A 13,276-nucleotide genomic window follows, 5' to 3' on the forward strand; every position below is an offset into this window, starting at 1 on the left:
TGTCCAGTCTTACTGTATTCTGTGTGTGTATATATATATATTACTGTATACTGTATATATGTATGGAGTGACTGGGTCAGAAGTAATGGGCACCCTGTATCCCACTGTGGTTGTCACCTCCATCCCCTTAATAGCAACTTATACCACTTGCAACCTAGTAATGTGTCTGGACCACTACTGTTAACTGGAGCATTGGCAAGTGAGCAGAAACCTCTTCCCAAAATAGGGTGCCAGTTTCACAGAGGTGTTGGAAATGTGCAACAGCGTAGGGATTGTTTCACTAAAAGTGTGAGTATGCCACCTATAATTGGAACAAACACTGTCACTGGTGTGTTGTTACACAACCGCCAACTAACGAAACAGTTGCTGAAAACTGAGTGGCAAAAGCCAGGATTAGCTAGTGCTCCTCTGTATTTAATTACGCTGTAATCCTCAACAGCCGCCTCCTCTTTCCCTCCTCTCCCCAGTCCGAATTGATGCTGTCACACTGCTAGGTGTACATTTTGTCTACAAAGGTAGCAAGGGTGATCTCGGGCTTTGTGAAATGTTTTAAACTAAACTGCTGTAAAGTTACTGTTTAGGACTACAAAAGTCAAGGTGAACTGTAGTATTTAGTGTAGGATAATACAGAAAATAATGTATGGTAACTAGGAAAGAGAAAAGAATATAGCCAGTAGCTGAATACGTGTTACTATAGGCAGCTTAGGTTAACCTAGCAATGGTTACTTAGGCAAATATTAGAGAATCAAAAAACACTGAAGATGTGTATCTGATTTAGGGCAAGGGGAAGCATTTAGAAGAAAGAGCTTGAGTGCCAAGTAGCCAATAACTTTGCATTGAGAAGACAGCATGACTGTTTCTGATTACTTGCATAGATTGACATCTTCTAAATCAAGTAAAATAATAAAAGGAGGAAGGGAGGAGAGTATGGCACCTAGTAGTTTCCTCCTTTAATACCCAAGCCCTCCTTAAAAACAGTTAATTTCCTTATTACTGGTTTTCAAAATAATACTTACTCTTGACTGAATAGGTTTTTCATTCTTTCTTTTTTCTGTACTCACATAATCATCATTTGCACATATGACTGTAGAAAATGTTAGTTTATATTCTTTATTCATATTGCACAGTAAGGATAAGTAAATATCTCTTCATCTTCCTTTGAAAACCTGATTCTTCTGGGACAAAGTCCTTGAACTCATAATATCTCAGTTAATGTCAGGAGGTCATGTGCATTTCTTTACCTTCACTTTTTGCCATCCACACGTTACGCTGGTTCTCTCGTACTGCTTGTTGTTGAGATCTCTCAAGGGACTTTTGCATCTATTTCCTCTATCATGAGAAATATTGTTATCATGGGACACGGGTGTTGTTCCTAATAGCTTAATATGCCTTAATAATTATCCTTTCCGTGTCCCTCCTGTAAAAAATAATATTCTTTTTATTTTACTTCAACATAGCAAGTGGATGAACTTGGTAGGAGCACTAGCTACTGTTTTTCCTAAGGACAGGGTTACAGTAGATATGCCACAGCTGAATGTCTATGTTTCAAAATAACTTAATGTGGACATTATAGTTAGAAAAAGCTTTATCAAGCCATATATTAATATTTTTCAGAAATATTTTATAAATTGGTTTGTATGGCAACTACTTCAAAGACCACATGTAACTCACTAACCATAATTCAGTTGAAGAGGTATCTTATCTTGACACTTAACTCACTAAAACCTACACTTACTGTTCTGTTAGACTAAATTCTTTCTTCCAGTAACAGCCGATTGCTTGTGATAAGAGATGGAGTGCCTAAGGGCGGTTACTAGCACAGTAAGTACATTTGCACTGTATTGGGCATGGATCTTCCACCTGCACCACTGTGTATATTTTTCCAGTAAATTCTAACCTCTGGGTTAAGAAATCCAGAAGTGGCAGACAAAGTAAGTTGTGTTTCTTGTCCACCTCCTGCCTCCACCAAACTCTATTGCACTTCCTCTATTAGTCCCCTTTTAATCTTAAGTAATAGGGGCTTTAAGCAAGTGCACTTCATCTCTCACAATATCTTGGAATATTTAAAATTTGGTACATCAACTGAGCACTTCATAAACATGGGAAAATATCTAATCTCAGATTGAAAGGACCATTTGGACCCTCTCGTCCTGCTTTTGAAATAGCTAAAAGCAGATAGAGAAGAATGTAGGGAACAGGTCGTATACAACAAAATCTCTCTTCTTGTATGATCTCCCACTCCCAGCACTTACCAGCTTGGGGATTCCCCAGCTGGAGCTCACTGTGTGATGATAAACCCTCCCTTGTCAGCTGGGGAAATGGGGAGTGAGGATGAGAGTCCTTCAGAAAAAGTCAGGAAAGAGATTTTTGATTCTACAAGTGACCAGGTTGCACAGGTGAGTGCTGGGGCTGGATCAGGAATCTGGGTGCTCACCTCCAACCAGAAATACATATTTTAGTGGCATTGCTTAAAGACAGCAGCACAAGATTTGCTCTTTTTGGTCAAAAAGCAGTTTCCCCTAGGAGTCTGTTCTTCTGTTAGAAAGCTCACCTGTAAATCACTGACAGCTCTATATATGCTGGCAGAATATTGGAGTCATTTTAGAACAGTAGATTACAAAGGGGAAAATATGTTCCTCGGGACTGAGAAAAATTTTGAGGTCAATTCTTTTCATCACATACGAGGAAAGTGCTAGACCTTCAGCTCCAAGTCGAGTCTCTCTCCAGGCTCCTGTTGGACACTCCCCACCCCACCTGAAAAGACTTCAACTCTTTGTCCTCTCCGTAGAGGTGTGATGGTGTCTGCCTTGCTTGCCAGCACCCTGCTGAGATTTGCCACGGCGCAGAACCGCTTCCCGCGGTGGTCGGGCTGCGCGGGGCTTCTCCGAACCCTTTGGTGTTCTCAAGAACTGCTTCTGTCACCGAGATGTGCAGAAATACTGTCTCAAGCTCTGTTCAAGCTTTTGCTCAGTGTGCCATCGCAAAAGCGTTTAAATTTGATGGTGCAGTTGGCTGTGTGTTCCTCCAGCCTCTGTTTTTAGAGGTTTGCAGGACCATCCTTCATTAAGCTGCATGAGAAGGCATAGGGGATATACGGCTTAGAGGCATCCACCCCAGCAAAAAGTTAACTCATTTACCAAAAACTAGAAGCTATTTAAAATGTACGTTCTTCCTTTGTATTTACCTTTTAATCCCTCAACAAAATTTGGGTATGAGATGCATCCAGAAGACGGGGTGCGTTCTTCCCCTTTTGTAGGTTGCTTGTGCAGTTTGACAGAGGAAAGTACTGCTAGATCTAAAAATGTTTCCAGCTCAAATAATCACATCTATGCATAGCACAGTGAGAATATGCCTTTGGACAGCAGGTTTTGAATAACTTCCTCTTCTGTGCTGTGAAGTAGAGGCTAAGTGTGCTCTAGTCCCTGTTCCAAGCCTCTTGTGTGGATGATGCACGCGTGCCTGAAGGACAAGGTGTAAACCACTGAGCGCTCCCCAAAACAGAATTCTGAGAACTTTAAACTTTCACCATATTTGGGGAGTTAACACTGATCCTCAGAACACACTGAAGAACACAGTATGTGAGGAGAAAATGAGATCCAGTGGAGATCAGAACGACTGTTACACTTTGCATATCAATCAGAGATTCAGATTAGGGGCTCCTGCCTCTTTACATAGTTTTAAAATATTTTTCACGGTAACAACAATGAATGCATCTAGTTTACATAGCTGAATACTATATCCACATGATTTCTTCAGCAGATATTATTATGTTGTACTATTACACAATAGTAAGAAATCAGAAGCCACAGAAACCTTGTTCTCTCCTGGGCTGAGCTGAATTAGTAATAGCATAGGAGTCTTTTCAACTAAGTCTTTTCAACAACTTCCCCCACTGTAATTCTTGCTCAAGCCAACATAAATAATGTCCGCTGCTCTCCCTTCCTCCACCAAGCCACTATTATAATTTCATCATAGGGGAGGCATGATGTCTGCTTTGTAAATCAATGCTGACTACTCCCCAACACCTCCTTATCCTTAATATGGTTGGAAATCATTTGCAATACCGCCTTCCCGGGGACTGAGGTGAGGCTGCCTGCCCTATAGATTCTTGGATCCTCCTTTTTGCCCTTCTTGAAGAAAGCAGTGACATTTGCTTTTTTCCAGTCCCCAGGAACCCCCTGATCACCGTCACCTTTCAGAGATTAGCGAGAGTGGCCTCACAATGACATCAGCCGGCTCCCTGATATTATAACTTACATAATTCAAATCTAGAGGAAGCAGCATGTTCCATGAATTGCAGGATTTGCAGGGAGGAAGAAAACTGATCCTTAATTGTACATGATGGTGATCTTTAACCTTTGAAATTAAGGTAAGTTAATGTTTGATTAACATCTGATGTTTACTCAAGTTTTGAAATGCACAACTATTTAAATACATCTCTGTGAAACTTCTGTAAAGTTACATTATTTTACCTTTCTAGCATACGTATTTCAGATTTCTTTGTTGAAGGTTTATACATTATAAACCAAAACATCTGATTTTTCAGCACTTGTAGGTGCATCCCATCCGGTATCGTCTGGTTCTAGTTTCTCCAAGTATGGCTGCTCTGCTCCTCTCCTTTAGATACATCATGTCCTACCATTTCTCCACTGAAACATAGAATACTGGTCCCAAGGTCAAATCCACAATACAGGAAAGGATTCAGATGTGTAGAATATATGGACATATACTACCCTCTAAGGGTTGGGGTTTTTTTCTGTAAGGGGAAAAAAAATAATCAAACAAAAATTCCACACCTTTAAACAGGAGACAATCAGATTACTGTTCCCCTGAATATGGTAAAGCAAGTTCTATTGGTGGTGACACCTGAAAATCATATTGACTATAAATGACCTTATTGTCATTTGCCTAAGATTATGGAAATCACGTGGACTCTCATATGCATGGCAACTTGCCTCTTGCAAGTATCACAAAAGTCCACTTTTTAGATCCAAAGTATGCAGGTCCATCCCATTCAGCCCCTTTTGAAAGCATTCTCCCCCCCCAGCACTGCTAGAACAGAAGTCTCTGGCCAGCACAGAGAGTCACACGGGTAGGAGCAGAATTTGTTCGTAGGTCTAGATGCTTCAATTTCCTTTGCTTCAGAGGATGCTCTACAACTCTGTTGTGCTGAGGACAGAATCATAATTTTGAAATTATCTTTCTATTGAGATTTAAGTGTCAAATGGACTATTACAATTTGATTTGCTGCATTGTATCAAGCTATATGGACAAACCTGGCAAATTTATATTTTGTCTTTCACATGTAGCTTATTCCTAACTGATAAAGGCAATGGCAGTCCACACGCTTCGAGGAAAATTATGATCTTCAATATTTCCTAATGGGAGGAAAAAAAATTAATGCAATTGAGAAAGAGATTCTTTTTCTGTGTCATGCAGTGTGGGAAACTACTGGGCTGAGATGTTATGGAATCGATATAGTTCACAGCAAAATACGTCTATTTATATCAAGGCATTTCACACAGACCAAAACTGGATAATGCTTTGATAACAGAAGGCCAGAGAAAGGCTAATTACCAATTTAGGTCCTCTTTGTTTCAGACACGGCAGAAGGAGCAACTGAGTCTAGATTCAGATTTTAACATGGTAGAGGACTAAGTCAACCAAGTTGGAAAGGTAAATGGGTGCCAGGGCAAGGGAAAGGAGAATGTGGAGCAGAAGCGTGACTTGAATGCCTTTCCTTAGCTGAAGTCTCTTGCTATAGTTCGAACTCCATAAAGTGGTTTGATGAGAGGTGTGGTCTCAGTTAGGCAACTCACCAAGGTGTTACTCATCTGTTGAATCTTCTCTCTTCAAACAGGCTAGGTGACAATCTTCTACCACCACTCATGAAACCAAACAAGTTAATAAATAGATTGTTTTAATAATAGGGCTTTATTAAATAAGATGTTGTGAAGACCTGAGACCTGCTGCAGGATCATAAAATGTTGGTTGGAAGGCACCTCTGAAGGTTGTCTTTTAGTTGGACCAGCTCAGCACTAGATTAAGTAACTCCTGGCTTTCCCCAGTCTTGAAAAGCCCCAGAGACAGAGATTCCTCCACCTCTCTCGACAGCCTGTTCTAGTGCCCAGCTACCCTCTTGTTGATTTTATTTTCTGATGCCCAGTCTGAACCTCCCAAGTTGTAAACTGTGGCAATTGCTCTGTTAGACCAGCTGGCAGTAGCAAGAAGAGTTTGGCTCTGTCACTTTTGTAATAATCCTTCAAACAGTTGTAGGCTGATGTTATGTCACTTCTTAGCTTCTTTTTTCCCAGACTAGGTAAGTCCAGCTCCTTCAGCCTCTCCTCAATAGCTTTCTTACTAGCCCTCCACTGAACTCTCTCCAATTTCGCCATGCCTCTCTTGACCAGAGGTATCCAAAACTAAACGCTATTTCAGCTATGGCTTCGCCGGTACCAAGCAGAGATTATCAGCAAATTTCCCTTGACGTGCTGGCCACTCTTCTAATGTCACCCAGTCTGTACCTTCTTTCAGAAGAGCATGCCGCGAGTTCACATTCAACCCGGCGTGCTCTGTGACCCCCAGGACTACGACCTAGCCGGCCGCTTCCCACCCTGTACCCCTGCGGCGGGTTGGTTATTCCAGCCGCCCCCAGTGCAGAGCTCCGTACTTCTTACACGGATCACGAGGTCTCCGACCAATCTTTAAGTTTTTCAGAGTCCTTCTGGGTTGAACCAGCGGCCACTTCCCCTCATTTAGTGTTGTCTGCAGGCCTGCTGAGAATGAGCTCTGCGTTGCGGTCAGGTTGTTAATGAAGGCATTTGATATGGGTGCCAGTATTGACCCCAGGGTGCTTTGCTGATTACCAGCCAAATATTGAGTTATTGACTGCAACCCTTGCAGCCAGTGTTCAATTAATCTAAACAGTCTGTTTGTCCAGTCCATGCTGCTTCTCCTTCCAGAGGGGAAGGCTGGGGAAGGTGGTGGCAAAAGCCATGTACAAATTAAGGTGTATTACACCCACCGCCCTGCCCTTGCCCACAGAGCCGGTCACTTTATCGCAGCAGGCGATCGGGCAGGTCAAGCGTGGTTTGCCTTCCCGGGCTGACTGCTGCTGCTGCTGCTGTGCTCCCTCATCTTCCCAGTGACTGAGGTGACGCTGACTGGCATATAGTTTCCCGAAGTCGTCCTCCTTGCCTTTTCTAAGGATGAAGATTGATAGTGGCCTCACCAGGTCTTCCAGCAGCTTGGGGTGACTCCCGTCCAGCCCAGAGGATCTGAATACGTCCCGTTTCCCTAATGTCTTGCTCTTCCATTGCTGGCTGCCCCGTTCCTTCCCCGACTGTGCCCGTACAGGCAGGAGCCCGGGAGTTGGCTTTGGCTGTGAAGACAGAGGCAGAAAAAGGGCATTGAGTTCATCGGCTTTTTTGTTGACCCCTGTTGTCACAACGGGCCTCCATCAGCAGAAGCCCATTTTCCTTGAACTTACATTGAAATCGGCATCCCCGCAGAGCCTGCCTGGTTCCCATCAGTGCCCCTCAGCAGTCTCAGCTCCAGCTGGGCTTTGGCCCTCCCGATTTTGACACCAAGTACCTAACACTGCTTTTTTTGTGCGTCTGTCAAGTGGTAGGGGTTTACTTAAGACATTAGAATAATTTTATTTAGTTTGGCTAATCTAAAACCACGTAGGAGATGGTCCTTCTGACTCTCGCACATTTTTGCTCCAGCAGGTCAAGACTCATGAATGAACACGGAAAAATTGCTCCAACTGCACAAGCAATTGTCTGGTAGTAGGAAAACATGGAAAAGGTGTCTGAAATTACAACCCAGTTAAATGTGGTTAATACAAACATTAATAAAAATGGAATGGACTTGTTCTGGTCCTTAAAGATTTAGAGGAAAGATGCAAGTAGACATCAGTGAAGACCAAGAGATAGGAAGGTTTAGGGTTGGTCTGCCACTGGGAAACATTCTTGGAAGAGGATCATACACCAAATAGTTTGAGTTCTGGACTGGGATCAAGGGTAATTTGATTGATAAGAGCTTGAATCTAAAAGTAGGGAACAAAGCTGGGAAAGGCTCATTTAATCTGCATGATGATAATGTAGTGAGAAAGAAATGTCAGAGGGTCAGAGGAATGAAAGTGCCAATACTGAGCACTTTCTGCTCTAAGAGCATTTGCTGGCTAATACAGAGTGGGAAAGTACTGGCTAAAAATTAGCCTCTTGTGGTGGCCAGTATGAAGCTCTTACATTGGTACAACAAAACAGAGGATCCAGAACAACTGAGTCAGAATGTGCAGTACAGAGACCTGTGGAGGATTAGCAGTTATGGCTGGAATATCAGGATGGAAGTATATGCATCATTTAGGAAAGATAGAAGACAAAAATACAGATGGTGAAATAGCATTATGCATTAATGGCTTCAGAGAAAGAAAAGGGACGGTATGTATAAGATGGATCATGTTTAAGTTAAAATCGTTTAGAGAAGGGAGAAAAAATACTGTACTGAAGTATCAGAGAGCCTGCAGTATCCAAGAGAGCCTGGGGCTTGGATTTAGACAGGGATGTAGATCTCTGTCATGTCATTTGGAAAAGAAAAGAAGTACCCTTAGTAACTCTCTAAATATGGAAACTTTTAAGTCCTCAGATTGGAAGACCCCACCTGTTCCTAGATGTGCTAACAGATCAATACGCTGCGGTAACAAGATAGGCAAGAGTGCTATGAAAACTTTCTATTATATGGCTAGGAAGAAATATGCAGAATCCTTAAACGTTTTTTAACTACAAGTAAGTAATTTCCATTATTTTTAACTGATTTGGAATGAAAAGAAATTCTGAAATGGCAGGATTCTCATTGAATAGAAATGCTGGTTTTAGCCATCTTAGTTTTTTCCAACTAAGTTGGGTTAGCTGCATCAGGTTGTATCTTCAAATTGAGCTTGAAGGCAGAGTAAGTAACTTCTCTCATAATTATCACAAATTAATTTAAAAACAAACTTTGAACATTTTGATATGCAGTAGAAATAAAAAAAAAAAAAGGAAACATACTAGATGTAATTAGACCTGATTTTCAAGGGGCTGGGGGGGGGGGGGGGGGGGGAGAGACTAAATTGTCAGAGAGCTAGAATTCAGAAGATACACTAAATGACTGCAAAAACACCATTATGTATTTGGTACCATCCTTTACATTATTTTCACAGAATCTGTCATGCCTATTTTTATTAACCCACTAGCAATTACCAGATCTTTTTATTTTATAGTTTGGTCTCTCTTGTGTTGACTACAGAGGTTTGTAAACATTTACAAACTGCATTCACTATGTTTGCTTAGCTATAACTCCTATAAAATTCAAATCTAGAGGAAGCAGCATGTTCCATGCATTTCTGGATTGTCAGGGAGGCAGAAAATCAATCCTTAATTGTACATGGGAGTGATCTTTAACCTGTGAAATTAAGGTAGGTTAATGTTTGATTAACATCTGATGTTTACTCAAGTTTTGAAATGTATGACAACTATCTAAGTACAGCTCTGTGAGACTTCTGTGTAGTTGTTATTTTATCTTTTTAGCATATATATTTAAGATTTTTTTGTTGAATATTTATGCATTATAAACTGAAATAACTGATTTTTCTGTTCAGAGGCAGATTGTGTAATTTGATATAGCTGTGTTGAAGTTAGTGGAGCTCAGCTTGAGGACCCATTTCATTCTTGATGAACAAGTTTTGTCAACAGACTCTCCCCTTTTGTGTTAAAATGTTTGGTATAATATTTTATACCCATTGATTAGAGGCTCAGCTCAACCATTTTTTCAACACTGCTTGCTTCAAAATTTTTTATCTCATTTTAATGACCAGGAGACCTTTTGACTGTAAGCGTCTACAGGCATAGCCTGATTTATCTTGCTTTGAAGCAACCACTGAATGACTGTGACCAGCATTGCATTCTCTATGTTTGAGTGTGCCAAGTCACACGCGTGAATAAATGTCACGGTCTGTGCAAGTTGAGGAAGAATGAGAATTGATTATGAAAGTAAATAAAATCCTCATCTTTTAGAATGTTCTTTCTCTCGCTTTAAATAAAAGCAATCAGAAGTCAACTTCTATTTTCCTATGCTGGGCAGGTATTAAGTATATTCTTAAGTTGCATCTGGGTCTGTTGTTGATTCCTAATAGGTAGTTATGGAAGCAGACCTAAACCACGCTGACTTCTCTCCTCCAATTTGTATGTCTCTCCCGGAGTTATCTTACGGACGGTGCTCAGAAGGGCTGAGGCACTGCACTTACCAGTCCTGTATGAAGGGGTGAGCACGGAGCACGCAAGTCTCGCCGCGAGTGTGAGGCAGAGTCCTCTCTGCACATGCAGTGCTACTCATAAATGGATGTAGTCTCAAGACCGCCTGGCTTCTTGGACCTACCTGGTCTGTACATGTTCCAGAGGTTTTGTATCCCCGTGGTAGTCATGACTTCCCTTCCCTTCAAGGTGACTTGGTTTCTTATGCACAGGATGCTAGTTTAACCAAAAAAAGTAAAAAACTAATTCTCTACTGACTGTCTGCCATTTGATGCAGTATAATTATTATTCAATGATAACTAAACTTAATTAGTATAATGCTATTTTAGGCATTCAATCAGAGTAGAAATATCTCGGGATTTGATATTCCATAACCTTGAGAACAGCTCATTATCAATCTGACGTAGGTACGTTCCTGTCCATGCTTCTATCATGTATGAATATAACATCATCTTTCTGTATATGAATAGATGTACTGCTGGGGAAGGAATGTTCCTCTTCCTGGCAAAGTACGCTGGTGCAGTTAAACAAAAATACTACAAATAAGTGCAAATCCTTCAGGCAAATATCAATCACTTCAGCAGGTGGTGAAGAGAAATGGAGAAACGTTTCTATGGCTGCAGGGCAGACATTCTTTCCTTCCTAAGCAAGACTTATCTTCTCCTGCCTCTCCCAGCAAATGCTAAGACTGTGTCACATCCTGTTAAAGCATGAAAAGCTAACAGAGCTTTTGCCTTTTCTTTGCCTAATACTGCAGTAAAGAGCCTTTAGTTTAATCCCAGAATCAAAAGCAATCCAAAACTCATCAGAATCTAACTTGTTCATATCCCCCAATGATACCTGGCCACAAATCTGCAGAGCAATTAATAACACGGCTCTTAAGATTCATGGCCCACAAGGTTTTGAATCTGGAGGAGAAAAGCAGGTATTTGGTGGTAAATAAGGAAGGCCTTATTTACAGGAGAACTGGAGAAATAATGTATCTCACCCTTTCAGTGAAACATTGATGAAAAAATATTCAATTTAAATCAGGTGTGAAATAGGTTTGTGCTGCATTCCACTACTGTTTATCCCATTACCGTGCTCAGCAAAGCAGGGTGTGTAGGCAGGGCTATGTTTGTACATGACTTAAAATGCCTGTGCCATCAGTAAATAACGAAGGACAAGGTGATGAGAGAGCTCCTCTCTTTCTCTGTTTTCACTTATTTTTGTGAAGATTGACCCCATTTGCGTCAACCTGTTCCAACTCAGATAGCTCCAGCTGAACTTCAAAAGATAACATAAATGTGTGAGGCAAGTGAGAATATGCCCCTAGTTCAAGGCATTCTGGGAGTATAAAAAAATCATATATGGCGTAAGATATTGAGGTAGAAGACGTGTGATTTAACAATATAGAGGTTTTTTAATATATATTTTCATGTGGAGGAGAACTAACACACTTTTGCATGCCAAATGACAAATACAAAAGCAATCCATTATGATTCATCCTAAAAAGTATTTTAATGTTACGCTGATATAATTCACTGAATGACACTTCTTAGCTATGCAAGTACACAAAAATAAAGCAGACAGATGTAGTTCAAGCTTTGCCAGACTGAGCTGCCCATTGCTCCTGCTCTTCAATCAAGGGAACTAAAAAAGATAGTTTAATTCCTGCGGATATTCTGCCTGTGGCTTCTTAGACAGTAAGAGGCAAACAGAAATCGAAGCCATTTCACTGGGGCAAATTCAGCTGTATTTTATAAAAACATTCATGACTAAAAGGTAGAAGTCCTTTAGAAATACGACCATGACTTTTGATTTCAGAATTGTGGTTTTGAAACAGAGCAGCATTTTGCTGTTGATACCTAGCTTCAAGACTGACACCACCAACACATTTTATAGAAAGGTTTCAAGTGACTGGGAAAAAAAAAAGATTTTTGCAGTTATCGGACTGTGTCTCAGTTTATTTACTCAGTGCCCATGAGTTTTTTGTGAAAGACTGATCCCTCATGAGGAAGATTTCTTATCACTCCATTAGCCCATGAGCATTTCTGTCATTTGCAACCCAAATTTCTTGAGAACTGTCTACGTACAATTTTGATTTATAATCTATTTTAGGGGAATGCTTAAGGTGGTGAGTTAATATTTCAACAATCAGGAATAACTATAATTAGTTATACCCACCACCTTTCTTCAGTTTCTGATGTATGTGTTTTTTTAACTTTTGAGTCATGTTCTGTTTTTCCCGGAGAACACCAACTTATCTGATGAAGAGGAGTACTTCTCTTCGGAAGAATTTGTATTGTCTGTAAAAATACTTCAGTGCGAGCACTCAATTTCATTCAGAAGTTATGCGGCACTGAACTTCCAGGAGTTTCAGAAGAGGAAGGATGATTTTGAAGTTAAAGCAGACAAATGCTGCCTGGGAGAACTGGATTTCCCATCTTTGACACGCAGCGTTTGTGTGACGCTGGGCCAATCACTCTAACTGCAACACTGCGTGCACCCATTCTGTTGGCCTCACTTTTTTGGGTTCTTGACTTGTCAGCTATTGATCGAAAATGGCAAAATAGAGCAGAAACTGTGGACCATCGCAGATTTCTTACATTGTAGATTTGGCCGGTTTGCTCTGGGCTCACCGTTCTGTTTTCCCTCGAAAGCGCTCCTAGGGATAGATGGCTTTGGTCGCATAGATACAACCACAAGATATAAAAACACTGAAAAGAGAAGGCAAGCTTTTCAAAATTAGTTTACACTTTTGCCAATTCTTATTTTAATGTCTGTTAAGGTGGCAAAATTAGCAGTCCCTCCAGCTTCTTTCTGCCTGCATCCTGAAATGACTTTAAGACTTCACCTCTCTGCAGATTTACCTCTGAGATGTTCCCAGACTTTGGCTGACCAACACCTACTGTAGCTCATGTATGAGTATTTCCACGGACCTGTTTAAATACAGCACCTGCTGAAAATGTGTGGTAAGAGAGGAAAAAACATTTTCCACAAAA

This window comes from Aquila chrysaetos, chromosome 7 (assembly GCF_900496995.4).
Source record: "Aquila chrysaetos chrysaetos chromosome 7, bAquChr1.4, whole genome shotgun sequence".
Lineage (NCBI taxonomy): Eukaryota > Metazoa > Chordata > Aves > Accipitriformes > Accipitridae > Aquila > Aquila chrysaetos.